At 49.1% G+C, this 21,210-nt stretch overlaps 1 long non-coding RNA gene across 1 annotated transcript; it reads left to right on the top strand.

The window, feature by feature from the left end:
- The first annotated feature begins 5,055 nt into the window (after positions 1 to 5,055).
- Positions 5,056 to 13,536, top strand: LOC137227001 (uncharacterized). The gene is made up of 4 exons (XR_010944648.1): positions 5,056 to 5,342; positions 6,571 to 6,704; positions 12,251 to 12,303; positions 13,093 to 13,536. It is a non-coding gene; the product is annotated as an uncharacterized lncRNA (long non-coding RNA).
- The last annotated feature ends 7,674 nt before the right edge of the window (positions 13,537 to 21,210 follow it).

The raw sequence follows: 21,210 nt of genomic DNA, 5'->3' as shown, positions 1-21,210 counted from the left end.
TGTAGAAAACAAACTTATAGTTACCAGGGGAGAAGGCGGGGAGGGATACATTGGGAGATTGGGACTGACGTATACACACTACTATATAGAAAATAGATAACTAATAAGAACCTGCTGTATTGAGGGAACTCTACTCAATACTCTGTAATGGCCTGTATGGGAAAAAAAATCTTTAAAAAAATGGGGATATATGTATATGTATAACTGATTCACTTTGCTGTACACCTGAAACTAACACAACATTGTAAATCAACTATACACCAATAAAAATTAAAAAGAAAAAAAGGAAATGGCAATGGTTAAGAAAAAGCACAGGGGTGGCCAGGTGTCACTAATTGTTCAGCTGTTACTAATCCCTAATTCTCCACCTAGCTCAATATCTCAATATACCTCTCAAACTCTCTCTTTCTCTCTCTCCCCCCCTCTCGCTTTCTCTCTCTCTCTCTCTCTCTCTCTCTCTTTCTCACACACACACACACACACACACACACACACACACACACGCAACAGCAGTCCTACTGTTGGAATGTGCATCTTTATGAGAAATGATCCACCAGGGCAAGGTGAAGCCTGAAGCTATACCCACAGTCAGGGCTATGGGCTGGGCCAGCAAGCTCTAACAGCTAGACATAAATCACTTAGTGATAGAACATGGAAGAAGCCAACAGAAGGTAAAATAAGTATTCAGGAGCGGGGGCCTCACTATTAGTGAATTCTATGTGCCAGGCTGTGAGCTGAATGCTTCAATACACAGCCGCACACCACTTTAATTAATATTTAATTGAAAAATTTGAGATAATTGTAGATTTATATATAGTTGTAAAAGAAAAATACAGAGACATCCTGTATACTCAGTTTCCCCCAATGGTATCATCTTACAAACCTGTAGTGTGATATCACAACTAGGATATTGTCTCTCTCTCTTTCTTTAAAAAAATGTTTTATTGGAGTATAGTTGGTTTACAATGTTGTGTTAGTTTCTGCTGTACAGCAAAGTGAATCAGTTATACATACACATATATAGAATGTCATTGATACCATGGACTCATCTGAGTGTATATGGTTCTATGCAATTTTATCACACGTGTAGTTTGTGTATCTGCCGCTGTTTTCATGATACACAACGGAGCCAACACCACAAGGATAGCTCTCGTTGCCCCTTTATAACCACACCCTCCCCCTAGTACCCTTTCTCAATCCTCAAAATATCCACGTGAGGCAACTAAGTCTCAGAGAGTTATGTCATCTGTGACGTGTCATTGGATCAGTAAGCAGTGATGTGTTTTTTTTTGTTTTTTGTTTGTTTGTTTGTTTTTGTTTTTTTGCGGTATGCGGGCCTCCCACTGCCGTGGCCTCCCCCGTTGCGGAGCACAGGCTCCGGACGCGCAGGCCCAGCGGCCATGGCTCACGGGCCCAGCCGCTCCGCGGCATGTGGGATCTTCCCGGACCGGGGCACGAACCCATGTCCCCTGCATCGGCAGGCGGACTCCCAACCACTGCGCCACCAGGGAAGCCCCAGCAGTGATGTTTTGATTCAGAAGTTTGTCCAAAAACGTACATCACTTTCATTTTCTTAATTTCTCATTTGTTCATTCATTCAACAAATATTTATTGAATGTCTGCTAGGTTCTAAGCACTCGTCTAGGGACTAGGATTTCTTCAGTAAAAATATGACCAAGTCCCTGCTTCTCGTGAAGCTGTCATTCATTCAAGTGTGAGTCAGACCACGGATGTGAAAACCCAATGTGTAATTTCAGGTGAGGACAATTGCTCTGAAGAACAACCGAGGAAGGGGGCGGAAGGATGGGCTCTACCGTCTGGGGTAAGGTGACCGAGAAGGCTGCTGTCAGGAAGGGAACTTCGAGAGCAGTCTTGACCAATGAGGAGTAGGGGACATTGGATTTCTAGGCGAAAGGAGGAGGGCAATCACAGAGGGGCCATGTCGGGAATGACTGGGGCATGTTTTGGATGTCAAGGCAGCCAGTGTGTCTGGAGCAGAGCGGGGCAGGGAGAGAGCAGGGGACCTGAGGTCAGAGAGGGGCCTGGAGCAGAGTGGGGCAGGGAGAGAGCGGGGGGCCTGAGGTCAGAGAGGGGCCTGGAGCTGGATTACAAGGGCCTTGCAGGCCGTGGGAAAGAGTTTGGATCTTATTCTAAATGGGAGTAGAAGCCACTGGAAGGTTTTGAGCCAGAGAAAAACATGATCTGATTTTCAGTTTGTAAAAAACCACCCTCTGGCTGCTGGGTGGAGGATGGGCCGTAGGAGGGCAAAGCCAAGAGCAGGGGGAACAATTTGGTGGCTACTGCAGCAAACCACATGAAAGACAGCGTGGCCTGGACCAGTGTGGCAGTGCCGGGAAGAGTGAGAAGTATTTGGGTTCAAGATGTATTTGTATCTGTGGACCCCACAGGACTCGATGCAAGATTGGACATGGGTGGGCGTGAGAGCAGACAAGAGAAGGGGATGTTTTAGACAGTGCTAACATTGAGTCACTTATTTTCAACCGGGACATCACAGTGTAGTGCTAGACATCAGGAATCTTATTCCAAGTGAAAGGACCACTGTATCCAAGGCTCTTTGCTTGCTTCTCTCCCCGCCCCCCCCCTTCTCAGCACACATCCTGCAGGTTCAGTAGAGACGAACATACCCTTGATCTCAGTCTACCCATGAGAAAAATGCTATAGGCCCAAACAGTTGGGAAATTGGAGTCTGATTGGACCCAGTCCCTGGCCCTGAGGGCTCACAGTCTGGTGGGGAGATAGGCAAGTGAGGAAAACCTACAGCGTGAAATGCCAGAGTGGAGAGACCAGTGGGAGGCAGGGGAGGATCCAGGGCAATGGGCGTGGATTTCGCGGAGTCGCAATGACGGTGGTTGGGTGGCACATTAGGGATGGTGTCAGGGGATTGAGGGATGCTCTGGCGTCAGTCTTGAGGCTTGAGGACATGGTCTCTGTTTATAGAAGAAAGGCTATGAATTCCCAAGATGGAGAAAAACAAGAGCAAAAAGACTGAGTCACTGTGCAGCAGGGAGGGTTTGGGGATAGGAGAGCCATTGGTCCTGGTGGAAACACAGCGCTCACATGGAGGAGTGGAGGGAGGGAGGCTGAAGAGGCCGGCTGAGGCCAGCTCCTGACGTCTGGCTAAGCTGCTTGGACAGAATCCTGGTGGTCACTGGAGTTGGAGCCTTCGAAGATCTTAAGGAAAGGAGTTGCTTGGTTACATTTGGATTCTGAGGGTTCACTTTTGCCAGATAAGGAGCTGCATGTATGAAGGTCTACATCTTTCCTTGGGTGGAGAAAAAGGAGCCCCTCCTGGCTCAGCAACCTTCCTGGGCCTCCCTGGTCTAAACTTCCATCTTATCTGACTCAGCTCTAGATGATCACCTCAACTGTCCACAGCAAAGGGCCCCCAGTTGCTTCACTGAGGCTGTGTCCACACCTCTCAGTGTGGTAAGCAAAAGTGCCTACTTGCCTTTCTCGTGGGCAGCGGGGTCTGTCGCAGGAGGAGCCTGAGTGGCGGCGGACACACAAGCTTGCGAGGAGGTCCCTCAGCCTGGAATTGCGGGCCCCTTTTTGGAAGCTGTGGGCTTTGCTTCCTGTGTGGTCTCCCACTCACCCTCTCAGTTTCTCTATCTGGGAAGATGGGAGAAGAGCAGGTAACTTCTTGGGGTGTGGAGGATTTGAAGAAGGCAGCCGAAAGCTGTCTCCAATGCGCTTCCGTCCACACACAGGACGCCAGTAGCTGGAGGGAAAGAGTGCAAACGCGTGTGTTGTAGATTAACTCAGTTCCACCTCCTTCCTTGGGGCTGTGGTTTTGCTTGTGGTCCAGACCGGCAGAGGTCTTCGCCAAGGAGACGACGTCTATCACCTGGCTGGTTGGTTTTCTCTCCTGTAAAACCGAGTGGTACAGTCCACTTCCCCTGGGGTGATTTGAGAATAGTGCTTGGCACAGAAATGCTCAATCCACATTTGATACTCGAAATGGAAAAAGAGGCAGTACATAGCTGAGACTTTTCAGATACACAGCGCTCATCAAATTCTCCAGAGACTGTAAGGAAAGCGCCTAGAACATAGGATTCAGAGCTACACTGTGTGGTTTCAAATTGTGTGTCCACTTGTCACTAGTGATGAGACCTGAGGCGAGTCCCTACGGAGCCGTGGTTTTCTCTTCTGGTACGTGGGGATCGGACCCTTTGTCTTATCAGGTTGCCCTTCCACTTGTGAAGGTAAAATAAGATCATGTATATAAAGTGACTGGCACGTAGTAAGGGCTCAGGTGCCCAGGAGTTGAGTCTCCTTTGCTTTTGCTTCTATTGCTTGTATTCCCGTACCAGCCACAGCTCCATCCTGGAGAAGAGACGACCTCCCCAGCCAGGCCAGGGACCCAAGGCTCCAAATCTATGTGACGCAGGTTCAAGTACTGGGCTTTGCAGTTTGCAAAGACAATCAAAGGTTTGCAGCTGCTGTGTTGGGCTATAGACAAACAGCGGCAGCAGCATGGTGCAGGGGAGGGGGAGAACTGCCTTTGGGCACTAGGAAGGCATACACTAGGGGACCTTCTTTTAATGTCTAAAAGTCATTTCTGACTTTTAAAAAACGACCCGCCCTCCTCTCTAATCACAACGAAATTAGATACCATGTTCTCCAATACTATCCGTTTTGACACCCCCCCGCCCCCCCACCTTAGGGTCAGGCACAGCCAAGACCCCAGAAAGTCAAGTCCTGTGTTCTGGCTGTAGGGACATTCAGGAGTCCTTGTGAAGCCAGAAATGTGGCTGAGTTTAGGGAGAAGTCGAGTAGTAAGCCATTCATGCACTTTCATTTATGCATTCATTCATTCATTCACCCATGCACTCATTCATTCATGCATTCATTTAACTGTTACTCACGGAGCATTCACTGCGTGTTGGTAAAGCTGCTGCTGTGGATAAGAAGTCCCCAGGGCATAGCTTCCTCCTGGAGGGAGATTATGATGTAGGAACCACCCTGGAAGGAGTATGTTAAATGCATTAAGTGAGGCACGCTCTGGGCCAGCAGGACTCCACAAAGGACTATCACTGGAGATCTGACGGAGGCAGAGAACTCAGAAGTGGCTCAGAAGGATGAGTCCGGAATCCTCAGGAAGTCTTTGGGCTGCCAGTTAAGGAAGGTGTTCCCTGCTGAGAGAACAGAGGGCACCAAGTCTTGCCAAGATGCAGTGCCTTTGGGAAGCCATTGGAAGATCTCAGGCAGAGGAGTCCTAGGACCAGTGAGACAAGGCAGCCAGTCTGCAGCCCAGAGAAACCACTGGAAGGAGAGAAAACTGGAGTCAGGGAGGTCAGCGATCGAGGTCAAGGAATCAGAAGGTGAGCCCCACATTGGGGGCCCTTGCGTGTGTAACTGTTACCTGAAATCTGGGTTCGCCTCTGGGTGGGTGCAGAGTCAAAAGACACAACCGAGTCAAAGAGCGGAAGAAGGAAGGATTTATCACTTGCAGCAAATGAGGAGACCACCGGGGATCTTTCCCAAAGCAGTGTCTCCCCGAGAAAGCGAGGAATTTTTAAGCTAAGGGTACATGCATATTCATGAAGGGGTTTAGGTGTTGACTGAAGTCACAAGGGTCAGAAAAGGTCAACATCTTCATCCTTAGGTTCCTGTAGATCTGAGGGCTGAGCACCTGGGGGGTTAAAATTCTGTAAAACAGCTCAGGAAAGTGCTTCGGGCTAGTCTTTACCATTGAAAGGGAACTGGGAGTCTTCACCACTGAATTGTTATCTTTGCTATTGTTACTTCTCTTGCTTGATAACTGTTTCTCCTTTTGTTCCCTTAACATCATGATGACTGAGATCTGTTCAAGGACAAGCATTGTGGCCAGACTTAGATCACAAAGTGGCTTAGGCCAAAAATGGCTTCTCTTTTGTCAAGAAAGCCATGCCTGGTTCTGCTCCGGGGATCCCCTACCTTATCCGCTTACATAATAACTGTAATATTCTATGCATAATTTGCTCTTTGCTGGCAAGAGCTTAATTTAGATTAATTGGCTGAATTTTCTCAGCAACCTTATAAGGCAGGGATTACCTACTCAAGGTCACACAGCTAGCACACGGAAGATCTGAGTCTCAGTTATCAGTGAACTTGATGCCTAAAACTGTGTTCTAAAGTTTAAACCACCAGAGCATCTGGGTAGACGGGAAGATTAGGGACGGGCAGAGAGGGCCGTGTATGCCCACCTGCCCCGGTGGTTGCCCCCTCCCCTCCCCCTCCAAGTCTACCCTGGCGAGTAAGTTAGCTCCTGCAGCCCGGCTTACCCGTCTCCTAGGCTTTCTGCAGAGTCATTTGCTCCATAGCAGTTTACCTGCTTCCAGAAGGCTTTGCTCCCTGGTCATGCCCGCCAACCCCATGCCAATGCCCGCTGTCTGCTCCTGCTGCAAACCCATCCCCTCCTCCCTTGATGCCTGCCTGCGAGGATGCCCCGCATCTACCTCCCCTAAGCATGGTCCTTCTCCCCTGCCCCCCCAGCCTCTCCCACTGCCTCTCCAGCTGCTGAATTTCACACACCTCAAAAACCCTATCTGTGTTTCTCCTTTGCTTCAGGCCATCCTGCTCCATGAAAGCTGAAAAGGAGTCATTGGAACTGAATGCTGTGTGGGCATTAATAACGAGGATTGGTCCCTGTGGTGCGTCTGCCCTTGGAGGCTTGGCACTTCTGAGAGTGGGGAAAGATATAGGTGAGCCCTGTCCACATCAGAGGGGCCTGCAGGGGGAAGCGCTCCAGAGACGGCCTCTGTCCCGAGGAGCATGCTAGGCCCAGGACCCGTGGGAGGCCACCAGAACTGCGCTGAGCCATGTTCCCCAGGTGCAAGGTGTGGCCTTGCCTGTTGCCGCGACACGGGAACACACAGCCAGCATGCACGAGGGCAGCCCTTACTACATGCTGGGCACTATCCTGCGTGCACCACAAATTCCACCTCCTTCCAAACACTCAGCACCTCTGTGAGGATGGTACTGTGGCTGCCCCCATTTCACAGACGGAGAAACTGAGGCAGGTAGAAGTGAAATAACTTGCCCCACGTCACACAGGTAAAAAGAAGCAGAACAAGGATTTAGACCCAAGCCCTCCAGCTCGAGTCTGTGCTCCAAACTTCCACTCTGGGCTGCACGCCAGCTGCTTCTCCTCATCCGGGGCTCCCCGGCTGGTGCCAAAACTCCCCTCCCCCTGCTCAAGAATATCTGGGACCCCCAAGCCCACTGGAGTCATTGGTTCTTTAACTTGATGGAAATAAGGCAGAGTTCCAACTAGACTCTGCGATCTAAATCCTCTCTCTGCACCCCGTCCTGTCCCCACTCCCAACGAGCTTTGGGACCTGGAACAAGTTAACTTTGTCTCCTGAAGCCTTGGTTTTTCCCCCTGTAACACGGGGATATCTCTGTTGGTCCTGCAGGGTTATGGTGAGAATTAAATAAGGCTCTGCTGTTTTGACTTTTAATGTAATGAAGACTCGTACTGACTGACTGGCTGCCCAGCGAGTGCCAGGCCCTCTCCTAGCACTTTATAGACACCGAGATCACCTACTCCCACACGCCCTCACAGCAGTAAGTGGCTTCCCAGGCACTGTTAGGTGGTCAGCCCTTTTGTCATATTGAGTGGCAGGGGTATGAATGTTTTTCTAGCTCCCTCAATGGCCTTTGAGAGATTTGAGAAGCCCAGAGAGATGTTTTTGGGGCCCCTAGCACGATCTTAGTTCATACTTCCCTGGCAGGGTCATTTAAAGTCTTAATTTGTTTTTATTTGTTTAAAGAGGATTTTCCTCTTCTTTCTCTTTCGCTTTCCCCCATTCAAGCAGGTAGAAAGCCTGTGCTTCTCTATCTCAGAGGGTTATAGCTGGAGGTTCGTGGCTAAGCTCCGTGTTGCAAAACCAGACTCTTGCAGGGTTCGGGTAGATGAGACAAAAGCAAAACAAGGAGGAAACAGGCTGGGTGGAAATATAATTAGTAGTCGTGGAGGACTCAGACGCAGTGAAGAGGGCTTAGTCACTCAGAAGGGATCAGCTACCAGCTCTGGCCTGAGAGATGCCCGATCTTCTCACTTTTCTGAAGAAGAGACAATTCTGAATCTCAATGAATTCAATTTAGTTTTTTAAGACAGGTGCCCATCTACATTCTGCTGGATAAGAGCCATCCTGACCGTTGAAGGCAGGCCTCTGGTATAGCCATGGGGTACAGGGTCTGGGGGGAGAAGGATTCCCCCCGATGAAAGAGAGATTCCCCCAGGCTGTGGGCAGAGAGGGACGTGTCTGTGGATTCTTTGAGCAGAATCCCTGAATATCCCAAGAGTATGGCAAGACCTCAGAGGGAAGAGCTTTGTGGTTCACCAGGCAGTACACGTGGGGCTCCCCAACCAGAGAGCCTGATGACACATGGCAGGGGTTTAGACCCGTGGGACCACGCGGGCTAGACGATGGGGGTTGGTTTCAGGAGGGGGTGCTCTGGACAAACCATTTATAACCGCAGAAGGACCTCCATCATGCCTGGGTACTAAGTGAGGCCTTCGAGTCACTGATACAGCCTCAGGAAATGGAGTGAAGAAAGACGGGCGGAATTTCTTTCATCCCGGTAGGAGGGAGCTCAGCATCAAAGCTAAGTTGATTTGTGTACAGTATCGTGCTCTTTCTTTCTCATCTGGGTGTGTGGACTGAGATTCACATCTTCACGCTCCTGTTTAGGGGAGTGATACAGCATCCTTCTTACTTCCCCTGGCAGCGGTGGTGTTGGGAACTTCTGCATAGTCTCCAACAGAGCTAGCTCCTCCTGTGACCTTCCAGTTGGCTTTATCTCTCCCCACCGGGTGAGGCAGATCCCCTGATACTCATGGGGTCCTTCAGCCATCGGCTCGAGATCATCCTCTGTGCCCTCCAGCTAGTGGTCCCTCCCGGCATCCTCCTTGCTTCTCCCTATTTCTTTTGTAAGACACCTTTTCAGAGTCTTCCATCAAAAGAAGTTATTCCTGAGGTTATTCTGAAAAAGTCTCAGAATGGAGGGTCCATGACTGTGGACTCCATTCCACGCAGTCTTGGTAAATCACATCTTTTGCTCTCTTTCCACAATTCAGCTAATACTCGCAGAATGCCAGGTATGTCTCAGGCACAGTGCTGGGCACTGGGGACGCAGGCGTGGATAGGCACGATCTCTTCGCCCTTACAGAGTTCACAGTCTAGTTGGGAGGTAGAGGCACCAACAGATAGCTGTACTATGCCATGTTGATGGGGGGTGGTGAGTGTGAGTGACGGCGGGAAGGGCAGAGGAGGAGGGTATGTGATCGCCTAGGGTAATCCAACTCGTACTTGGTGAGGCAGCGGGGGTGAACCTAGGTTCCCAATCCCAAACCCAGTGACCTTTCTACTCCAGGGGTGGCACAGTGTACTTGGGCCATGGCATCCCCATCTCCCTGTTCTTGCGAGTGACGTCAAGGCTGACGTTATCCCCACTACTACTCTCCTTCGACCAACCTGCGTATTCCCCCTTCTCCCACACCATTATTGTCTTTTGTGGGTGGCCATGCCTTTGGTCTCCAGAAGAGTGTTGCACCCCCTTTATCTTCCACGCTGTGGTGGAGAACACCCTGGACCCCAAAGCTCAATGAGGTTTTCCTACTAGAAAGCTAGCATTCTACTGGTGCCTGGGATTTGCCATGGCAGTGCCCCAATGGGTCTGGGGCTGATTCTTTAGGCTGGGGAGCTCTGGAAGCCCCCTTGAAGCTGCGTGTCATGGACAGATGGTAACTTCTGAGTTATAGCATCTGTTGGCGTCAGTGTCAGTGAGACCACAGCCAACTGATTCTCAGAGCCTCTTGGTTGGACAATGCCCTGGCCACCGCTGGAAACCAGACCAGAGTTGTTGGCAGTGCCAGGCATTTTTCAAGGAAACGCAGGCAATTTCAGCTAATCCGTGGGGAGGATTTTCATCCTGAGCTCCCTGATTTCCCTGAAGAACTGTGTGCAGTTGCCAAATGATAGTGAAAAAAAATGTAAGGTTTCCTTTGAGAAATAAATGGGCGTTTGATGGGAGTTGGAGTGATCCCACGGCAGCATGAAAGAGAAGAGGGACAGTGTGATTTAAAAGCAAGAGCACGGGCTTTGGAGGCAGCAAACGGGGTTTAATTCCCATCCTTGACTCTTACTAGCTGTGTGGCTTGGGCAAATTGCTTGCCCTCTCTGAGCCTAGGAGCCTTAGTTGCAAAATGGAGATACGACTGCCTATCTTCTAAGGCTTTGTGCAAAGGACTTAGCACAGTCCCTGGAATATCATGGGATTCTAATCAGCCTTCCTTTCCCTTTCTGTTCTGTTTTGGGTCCTTGCTTGTTGAAAGGTTGAGGTCTAAAAACAAGACTAAGAGGTTACTTTCCATGGGCTTTGCTTATGCAAGTTTCCCCATGGCCCGTTTCCATGGGTAATTGACACTATGTTACCACATCAATATTCTTGTCACTCTGACATGGTACAAGTTGACCTCTAGCTCCATGGATCTCTGGCAAAAATAGTGCTATTTCACCCCGGGGAGCCTCAGATCTCAGCACTGACACATATCTTCATGATGAACACAGACTGATTATATGCTTAGACAGTTGTTTCTCTGCTGAGGTCTTTCGGCCATTTAGATAGTATTGTTCAAGGAAATTACCCAGGCCAGTCCTGCTGCCTCCCAACAGGTCTCTTGCTGGTAATTCAGAATTATCATCTTCAGTTCACCTTCCCTTGCCGATGGATGGACGGATTGATTCATTCATTCCTTCACTCTCTCATCCATTGCCGTATTCATGCTCTGAATGACAGTCGTATGCTAGCACTGGGAGTAAAATGATGTTCAAGACTGGTGTCAACCCTGCCTTCAAGGAGCCCGATCTAGAGGAGAAGGGAGGGTGGCTGATGACCCACCTGAGTGCTGTGAGTACCAAAGCAAAGAAGGGGCATCACAGGCTGAGGGTGAGAGGAGGGGTCCAGGACGGTGCCCTGTGACAGGTGATGTTTGAGCTGAGCCAAAATCAACAAGTAGGAATCAAGTTGACCTGTATTTCTTCCCTCTTTTGTCCTGAAGGCCCCCTGAGCAGGACATTCGACTCTTCTATTATCTGTCTCCTGTTTCCATGTCCAGTCTCATGTGGCTCGTGACAAACACCACGGTCCAAGCATCCCCTGAAGACTTGCTCTCTGCTAAGGTCGTGAGACTCTCTTACGCCTCCCAGCCTCTATTCTGATCGCTTTCCTTGCGTGAAGTGCTTTTTCTCTATAGTTATGGATCTCCTGCTCATCTCCAAGCCTAAACTCAATCCAGCCGCCATGAAGCCTTCCCAGAGTCCTCAGGTCAGAATGCAGTGCTCCTCCCTCTGCCTATGTGGACCCTCCTATTCAGAATGGGGGTGGCTGTGCCTTGTATCATCATTCTGTCCATGCTTACCTATTTTTTAAAAAATTAATTTATTATTAAAAAACTTTTCTCTTGTAATTTATTTACTTACTTTATTTATTTTTGGCTGTGTTGGGTCTTCGTTGCTGCTCGCAGACTCTCTCTAGTTGCGGTGAGTGGGGGCTGCGCTTCGCTGCGGTGCACGGGCTTCTCATTGCGGTGGCTTCTCTCATTGTGCAGCACGGGGTCTAGGCGCACGGGCTTCAGGAGTTGCGGCACGCGGGATCAGTAGCTGTGGCTCATGGGCTCTAGAGCACAGTCTGAGTAGTTGTGGCACACAGGCTTAGCTGCTCCGCGGCATGTGGGATCTTCCTGGACAGGGGCTCGAACCTGCGTCCCCTGCATTGGCAGGCGGATTCTCAACCACTGCGCCACCAGGGAAGCCCCATGCTTATCTTTTAACCAGGCTATGAATCCTATTACAGTAGGAGCCACATCTTATTCAAATGAATGTCCCTCAGTGCTAATGTTAAATGAGGTAGGAATGAATCAATCAATTAGTAATTAGATGAAATAAGTATAGTGTGATTTTGGGCGTAGTCTCCATAGGTAAGAAATATCCTCATGGTGCTTAATAGAAGGCGTTCACATACATAGTTCTTAGTAAATTTTTGCTAGTGCCAATTTAGGTAAAGCAGATTTTTCCTTCTTTTTAATTTTAGTGAGTTGAAACTAATAACAACAAAGAAACAAAAATAACTACCATCTTTTGAGAACTACTATGCATAATTAAATTGTTTGTCATGTTTATTACATTTAATTCTCATACTGTCCTTAAATATAGTTACAGTTATTATCATGCCCATTTTACAGGTGGGGCAACTGAGGCTGAGAGGTTAAATCACTTGTTCAAAGCGCCATAACAAGTAAGTTTTAGACCTGAGGTTTGAATAGATGTAATCTGGCTCCTGAGTCAGAGCTCTTAACGGCAGCAGTGGATTGTCTCACTTTCTGCACCCTGTCAAGGGTTAACTCTTGCCTTGTGCCAGAAGAAGAACTGGCAGATTCCTGGCAGAGTTTCTGTCCATCCCATCACAGCCTTGGCAAAGCTTCCCATACCCTTTTGTTGACAGGGCTCTCCTAAAAGAAAGTTGTTTTCAACAGAGACACTCATGGAAAGGTCCAGTTTATTTGGGTTGAGTCAAGGAATTTCCAGTCCTTATTGACAACTGAATTGCAGCTTGCAGAGCCCCACCTCCACTCAGGGAAAAGCCTGTGAACGAATGGTCTTCCTCCTCTTTGCCAGCATTTTGCAATGTTGGTAGGGTCAGGCGTTATGATGGAGACTCCATTTGTTGTGCATATTTCTGGATACGCACACTTCTGACATCTGCAACCCTGCAGCCGAGGTTTGTACCAGCGTGGTAATCTGTTTCAGGGCTGCCAAACAGTTCTCTTGAAAAATGTATTGGCTGCTAACCCACTTTCTGCTGTTGTGTTCTGGACAAGTGTTTCCCCAAATTATTTCTTAACAGCACTGAGGGGTTCGGAGAGGAGAGAAGAGGACTGTAGAATTCACTGGGGAGGAAAAACACACACTAAACCACTGCCACCACTAAAAAGCCTGGACTGTAGCTGGGTTCTTCATAATTTGAAACCAGAGTTTCTGAGCTGGTGGCCTTTCACTGGCAACGGTGATTTTTGTTTTTCTTTAGGTAAGGGAAATTGTCTTCACCTCGTTGGAAGTTTCAGCCAATAATTGTGACATCCAGGAGATGAAGCTGTACACAGTGGATGGTTTGGAAATATCCAGTCATAGAAGAAGCCAGGTGTGAAGATGTGGAAGACTTCTGGGTCCCAGGGGAGAAGCACCTCATTCTGCACGGTAATCAGCTCCCTGCCCACTTGTCTAGCTCAGCGCTGATGACGGAACCCACTTCTCATATGATCTTGAGTTAAATCAACTGGCTCAGAGGCCACCAGAAGCTCAGCTCCTAAAATCCCAGTAGCTGTCCCTGACACTTCCAACACCCACGGATTGAGATTGGGAGCTGGTCAGGCTTATTAAGCTTCTACTGCTCTCCTACGAGATTCTGTTCCTTCTGTGTTTTGTTCTAGAATATACATGTTTACACTATAAATATTTTAAAATATATATATTGATTGATAGAATATACGTATTTAAAATACATAGATTTAGAATATGTCTATTTAGTGCATATCTGATACATTAAAGTTTTACCTTACTTGTATATAATATGTACATATATGTATTTATATATGTATATATACACGTATATATGTGTGTATACATACACAAGCACACGCATATATATGTATATGAACTATCTTCTCTTTATATACCTATAAGTGTATATATATATACCTCCAAATAAGTGCTTGAGAAGAACACATTCTCTATATAAAATTTAAATAGTATATATATATACATACACATAAATTAACTTTTAATTTTATGTATAGAATGATTCTTTATATCATTTAAATTATATATATTTATAACTATATAAAGAGAAGGTGGTTCATATACTTATATGTATATATGTGTTATATATATATATATATCCCTTCTTTTCAAGTACTTACTTGTACACACACACACACACACACACACACACACACACACAGACACGTCCAGCCCACCTTGCCTGCGTGGTTCCCTCTTTCCCGAGCTCCTCAGCAGTCACTGGACACCCAGACCCTGGCTGTCAGTTTCAGGAGGCCAGTCCCCCGCCTGAGAGGCAGAAGCAATTCACAGCCCTCTGTAAGATCTCTCACTTGCTTTGCCCGAGGGGGATGTGAAAAGTGTTCTCTCTCTACCAGCTCCTCGCTTTCCATACCCTTTGACCCCCTCATAATTACTACCTTGTTTTCCTTCTTCACAATTTTTCATCAGAGCTTTTATTACTATTATTAAATGAAAATTTTAATATGTAGTTCAAGGGAAATTCAGTCTGTATGTTTCAGATCCATTTACAGTTAAATCATCAGAAGTCATTTTGCAATCACAGTCTGGCAGCCAGGGGACCCCGGAGACTTTTTTCAGCCTTGGAGACTTTTTTCAGACTTGGAGTCAAGATGTTCTGTGCTGTCTGCTGCAGAGCGCTCTGGACCCCCCATCAGGCAAGCGACAGTCTTCGCAGCAGGGAGCGGCAGTTGGTAGGTGTGGAATAGGGATTTGGGCCCGGGGACCAGGTTAACTTCTTTGCTGATGGCTCAAGTACCTGCTTTCCTAAGATGGCCTCTGTCTTGTCATCCTGCGCTCAGATTCTCCATCTATAAACTAGGGTATTACCCGCTCTTATTAATCTCTTTGTGCTTCATCCCCCTCATCTTTAAAATGGAGATGATAATAGTACCAACTTCCCAGTGGCTGCGAAGAATGCGTGAGCCTCTAGGGAAAGTGCTTAGCGTTTGGTCTGGTAAGAGTTATTATCGTTTGCGTGACTGCCAGTGGGTAGAAAATTGCCAATCCTGAGGACGCCTTCTAGGGGCCAGGTGCTGTGCCCCTCATGACATTCTCACGCTGCTCTCACTCTCATCTGCTAGCTCTCTTACCTTGCTGAGTCCTCTTGTTTTTTTACACAAATCTCTTTTCTCTTGACGTCCCCTCACAGGCTTCAAGTCGCAGGGCTCTGCTCCAAGCCTCTTCTTTTCTTTCTCCTCTCCCTCTGGGCAGTTGCATCGTTTTCTATGGATTTTTTTAAAAAATTTTATTTATTTATTTTTGGTTGCATTGGGCCTTCGTTGCTGCACGCAGGCTTTCTCTAGTTGCAGCGAGCGGGGGCTACTCTTTGTTGTGGTGTGTGGGTTTCTCGTTGCGGTGGCTACTCTTGTTGCAGAGCACGGGCTCTAGGCGTGCGGGCTTTAGTAGTTGTGGCTCGCGGGCTCTAGAGCAGAGGCTCAGTAGTCGTGGCGCACGGGCTTAGTTGCTCCGCGCATGTTGGGATCTTCCCAGGGCAGGGCTTGAACCCGTGTCCCCTGCATTGGCAGGAGGATTCTTAACCACTGCGCCACCAGGGAAGTCCCTTCTACGGATGTAGCAACAATTTCTATGCTGCATTTCCAGCTTTGACTTCTGCCCTGAGGTTGAGGCTCACATAGCCACATTCACTTGGTTGTTGCCCAGGTACTTCTAACTCAATAAATCCACACCAAAGTCCACCACTTCCCCCATCCTCCCCACCTTCCCAGCCTCCCGCATTCAGTCCTTCCTGCTCTGGTCTTTGTCTTGGTTAATAGCACCACCAGTCACCTAGCTGCCTGACTCAGGGCACTCATCTTGATGACTGACTCCCCTCTTCAACCACCTGATCCAAGAAATTACCAAGTCCTGCTGATGTGATTGATTTTATACTTTTCAAATGTGCCCCTTCCTCCTCATTTCCAGAGCTTCTGCACTGGTCCAGGTCCTCAGCAATTCTTCCTTTGGCAGCTGCGACCGCTGTCTGGTTTCTTGGCTTCCGGCAGAGCCCCTTTGGGTTTTCTAAGACCAGATTAGACTCATGCCACTCCTCTGGCTGCAAACTCTTTGAAGAATTACAGCCAAACTCCTGCACTGGTCCTTCAATACCTAGGCCGTCTGACCCTACGTTATACACTCACCCTCATCCTTAGTCCCATCCTCTACCATCGAATACAGGTTTCTGGGTTTTCTACTCCAAAACAGCCTGGGAACTCCTGAGTGGGGCTCGGGGCCACCTTCTGAATGATGACGCTGGGGTAACATTCCAAATATATTTGCTGTTTAGTAAATTCAGGGTTTTGGGGGAGACAAAGGAGTAGGGGGTGCCCTCTGGGCTCTCCCCAGCATGCCAGCCACATGTCTGCTGAGCAGAACACTGCAGGTCTGCAAACCCAGCCTCTGTGGGCACCACATACGTGGTTATCACTGGCCACGCGAATTCAGGGAGGTGGAGGACGCTCTCTCAGGATGGGGTGTGACATTTCAGGACGTCACTGTTGGACGGGCAGCTAGCTCTGGGCACCCGAGGCAGACCTTGTCACCTGCTCTTCCCTTCCCCACCAGGACCCGAGCAGAAGAGGGGTGTCCCTGCGTCACAGCAGGGTTGCGGGTGGCCTGAGGGGGAGGCGAGGATTTATGGCTGGAGGCTGGCTGAGGCGGGCAGTAGCTTTCTGCTCTCCATGTCACCCTGGACCAAGTACCCCACTCCCCTGCCCTCCACGTTTTTACAACAAGAGGAAAGGCAGTGACTGGGGTCAGGTGCCTTCAATGAACGTAGCTCCATGACAGTGGTACCCACCGCAACCAGAACCCAGATTGTCATCCTAGGAAGTGGTGGCCCGAGTCATCTGCTTCAGAATCTAGAACAGAATAGATGAGGGTCTTTGAGTACTAGAAAGGGTCTCTGGAAGCTTTTAGTCCAGAAGATGCACCCATGAGAGTCATACATGTTAGGAAAACCATGCTGGCTAGCAAGGAAGGCACTGGAGGAAAATAATCTGAATGTCTTTCATGTCTCTGTTGACAATCTCTGCTTGCTCTGGTTACTGACTCAGCTTTTCCTTTGGAATCCTGTTACACAAATATCTCTAAGAGTGTAAACCAAGTTAAACTGATGTCTGTACAAGCTGCTGAGGGATCCCAGAGAGGGAGGGGTGAATTTGGTCTGGGTTGGGGGCAGGAGGTTGGAGAAGGTAAGGATATTTACATTGGGTTTCAAAGCATAAATAGGAGTTTTCTGAGAAGAGAAGAGAGAAAAGCATTCACTGTAAAGACAATAACATGCAAAATCATGTTCAGCCTGACTGGGGCATAGGGAGGAATAGGGGGAGATGAGGCCCCAGAGGGCGAAGAGCTGGAAGTTTTAGAGGCTGTGAAGCCTGGAGACTCTCTTTACAGTGCAAAGGGGCCTGAGAGGGGTGGAGTAGCTTTTTCTGCAGCAGGTTCAGGTGACTTGAACCTTGCCCTTTTCACCCCTGACCCTGTCTCCTTTCATTTTCTGTCTTCCTCTCTCTCTGACAGTGACTTCAAGCAGGAGTCGGCTGAGTAACTGAACATTCAGAAACCTTTTTGAGAAAATAAAACCCCAAAACCAAAAACCAAAACAGAAACCTGGGGATTTCACTGCTTGAAGCATGGAGGGAAGAGGCAGGCCCAGGCAAGAACCCAGCTCTAGAGGGGCTGGGCCGGACTGGCCTGCTGACCGGAGCTGTCTGGGCTCCCGCAGAGGAGAGCAGCCCCAGGCTCCCCTTGTGCTTTGCTCTTCCTTTTCTGGGGCAGCGGGGGAGTGTGAGGAGGGAAGGAATTGCAGAGAAAATATTTGTCACGAAAAGGAAATCTTGGCTGGCCCTAGAAATCACACATAATTAAGAGATATGATTTATCATTGATGATGCTTCCCAGGCACGGCCAGCGAGTAAGTGTTTTTCAGGCTGCTTGCGAACGCTCTGTCCACACGTCAGAGGCCTGGCTCTTCTCCGCTGTCGCTGGGACACCAGCAGGGCCTAGGCAGAGGCTCTGGGTCTTCCCAGTGACAGCTCCCCGCGTGGCCAGCCCTGCCAGGGGATGGAGGGAACGCTGGCTCCCAAGCAGGACAGAGTTGGGGTGAATTCCAACCTCTGATACAGCACCCGGCAGCAAACTCAGTTTCTCTGGGCCTCGGTTTCCTCGTTTGCAGGATGAACACAGAGGTTCTCACCCGCTGGGGACACCTAACAATGTGTGGAGACAGTTTCTGGTTGTCACAAGGGAGGGCGGAGGGGCACTCCTGGCATCTGGTGGAGAGGGGCCAGGGACGGTGCTGACCAGCCTTCGAGACACAGGACAGCTGCCCACAACCGAGAATGACGTGGCCCCGAAACGAGCGCCGCGGCTGAGAAAGCCAAGTCAAAGCGACGGCACAGCCCTCAGAGCTGGTGAGAAGACGAATGTGGTCACGTGTCCGTGCTGCCTGGTGCCAAGCGAGCCCGGGTTAAACGGCAGTTTAAGGAGTGGCAGCTCAAGTCGTTTCTCTTGGAAGGAAGGCCATGGGCCAGCAGCCTGGGGTAGTTCTGAAGGAGAGACGCCAACTGGGAAGAAAAGGAGGCCAACCAGGGCCTTCCCGCTCCAAAACTCCTCCCTCCCTCCCTCCCTCCCTTTCTTTCTTCTTTCCTCCCTTCTTTCTTCATTCGTGGAGCACCTACAAGGAGCCAGGAACGTGGGCTATGGTAGCAAACAGAACAAAAGGTTCCCTGTCCTCACAGAGCTTTCATTCTAGTGAATTTCCCGCAAGTGAAGACATCACCCTGTATCAAATGTAAACAGTTCCTATAAAGAATAAGAATTCCTTGATTGGAAAGTTTAGCTTTGCGTTCTGTTGCTCCGCGTCCTGAGGATGACTTGGAGCGCCTCCTGATTTGTCCCTCTACTGCTTGGATTCCCTGAATCCCACTCGTCCTTTCAGAGTAAACAAGTCATGGTTGCAGAGGTCCCTGTACTTTGTAGCTGCCCTTTTGTAAGGAGCACTTTCCCCAAATAAAACAGTAAAACAAACAGGCAAACGAAAGCTATATCAAATGGTAAATAATTCCTATAAAGAAGCAGAAAGCCTGGTGAAGGGCCTAGCCCGGGTGGGGAGCTGTGTGTAATAGTAGGAGGTGAGGGCAGGCCTCCCTGATAAGGTGGCTTTAAGCAGAGAACTGGAGGGAGCGAGGGTGGACGTCCAGGAGAGGGAGCATCCTCCTTTGATCCTGCACCTCTCCTCCACCCTGGGGCGGCTGACAGCCCTTCCCGGATGACCCAGTAGATGTTGGCTGGAGTGAGGGTCCTGCGCCGGCTCCTTAGGTTGGAAGCACGGGAGGAGGTCCGGGAGATCAGCTCTGCCTGTCGGCCCGCCCAGCGGCTGGCTGACAGGGTGTTTGCAGAAGGAAGGGTGGGGTTTTTAGCTGATTAGGGTCCCTGCGCTCAGGCCCTGGCTTGAAGGGAGCCTGGCTGGGTTCCCAGGGGGTGAGCTGTTGGCACTGGGTCTCCTTGAAGGGGGGATGGGGCTATTTGTACTCCACCCCCAGGCCCTGGCAGCCAACGCAGGGCCGCCTGCCACAGCAGAGGCAGGGCCAGCTTCCAGCTTCAGGAGGAGTGTATCTGGAAGTGGGCCTTTGCCATGGTGGATGGGGGAGTGAGAACATTAGGGGGAAAAAAAGACGCCACATTTGACTACTTTCTTTATAGGTTCCCAAGGCTCTTTTTTTTTTTTTTTTTTTTACAACTGTGTCTCTTCTATTGCCTGTAAGAGATATTCAGGAAGAATCACTGGGGCTGGGTGTTTGAGGGGCAGAGGAGGTACAGGGGCTTGGAGAGAGAGAGATGGGGTGGTCCAAACTATCGCCATTTCATCAACATTTGTTGGCATTTAGCAAGTCTTTGCTGAGGATCTCCTCCACAGCCAGGACTGACTAGACAACGGAACTATGAACTATGAATGCATATCTGGTCCATGGTGATGGCCTGAATGCCCAACAGAGAGCTCCACATGCAGCTGGGGTGCAATGAACAGCTGGGGTTTATGGACCATTTGGGGAGAAAAGGCAAATGAGAGGTGACCATCCTTTGTGGTCACCTAGGTTGGGAGTTACATTATGAGTGTGATGAGAGTTTGGAGAAGTGGCCTGGAGAGGAGGAGAGGTAGGCTTGGGCAGGTAGGTGTCCTGCAGGCAGATCCAGGAGGCATGGAGGGTGGCCTTTCCTCGTGCCATTGCACACTCCTGAAGTTGGATGACTGCATCACACTGTATCAAATAGTAAACAATTCCTATAAAGAAAAAGGATTCCTTAAGCAGAAATTTTAGCTTTGCCTCTTGTTGCTCCGCGTCCTGAAGATGACTTGGAGCGGCGCCTGATTCGTCCATGTACTGCTTTGATTCCTTGGATCCCACTCGTCCTTTCAGAGAAAACAAGACGTTGTCGCAGAGGCCCCTGTATTTTGCGGCTGCCCTTCTGTAAGAAGCGCTTTCTCCAAATAAAACACTAAAACAAACTAAAAACGCTATGTCAAATGGGTGCAAATCCAACTCCAAAACCTCGAGGGCAGAGCTATCCCTGAAAGCCAAGGAGAGGGGACGATGGGGAGCCACAGAAAGTTTTGGAGTTGGAGGGAGTGACGATGAGAGGACAGTTCCTGGCTCCGTACCTTTGCTTAGAACTTTCTTCTTGCTCAGGGACCTGCCCATTTCCACTCTGCCAATCACACTGCGGTACAGAGATTGCAAAATGGTGACCCATGGGCCATATCTGTCTTTCAGACGGGCTTTGTTTAGATTGCCAAGTGTTTAAATGTTTCTAAAATTAATCCCCAACATTTAAATATTGGATTTACACCCGTGAGTAGAAATTACATCTCGCTTGTCTTCAAATCTGACCACGGTTGGGGCACGTTCTCAAATGATAGAGCATGAGCTCTCTGGCTCTCTCCAGACTCCACCACTTCCTATGAGGCCCGCCACCCTTCCCTCATCTGTGTAATCTGAGCCTCAGTTTTTCTCATCTGTAAAATGGGATCATAGCCCGCACCTCTTGGATTTGTTGTGAGGACTACACACAGTTACGTCTATACCGTGCCGCAGAGTATCTGGACAGGTGTAGGCAGTTATAAATGGCAGCTCTCATTTTTAGTGTTATTGCTTTACTCCCTGGATCTGAATTTCACAAGCCCCTCCTACGTGGAGTCTTCCTGATCAAGGCTGAGATGAAGGGAATTAGTGCCTGGTATTTGTGTGATCCTGGACATTCAAAGCCCTTATGTGCTGACTCACTGATCACATTCATGGTGGGGCCTCTGCCCCTCCCCAGCTCACCACTGAGGCCATTTCTTTCG

The sequence above is a fragment of the Pseudorca crassidens genome, chromosome 7 (genome assembly GCF_039906515.1).
Source record: "Pseudorca crassidens isolate mPseCra1 chromosome 7, mPseCra1.hap1, whole genome shotgun sequence".
Taxonomy (NCBI): Eukaryota; Metazoa; Chordata; class Mammalia; order Artiodactyla; family Delphinidae; genus Pseudorca; species Pseudorca crassidens.
The sequence above is the reverse complement of the archived record's forward strand: the minus strand, read 5'-3'. Positions and strand labels throughout refer to the sequence as shown.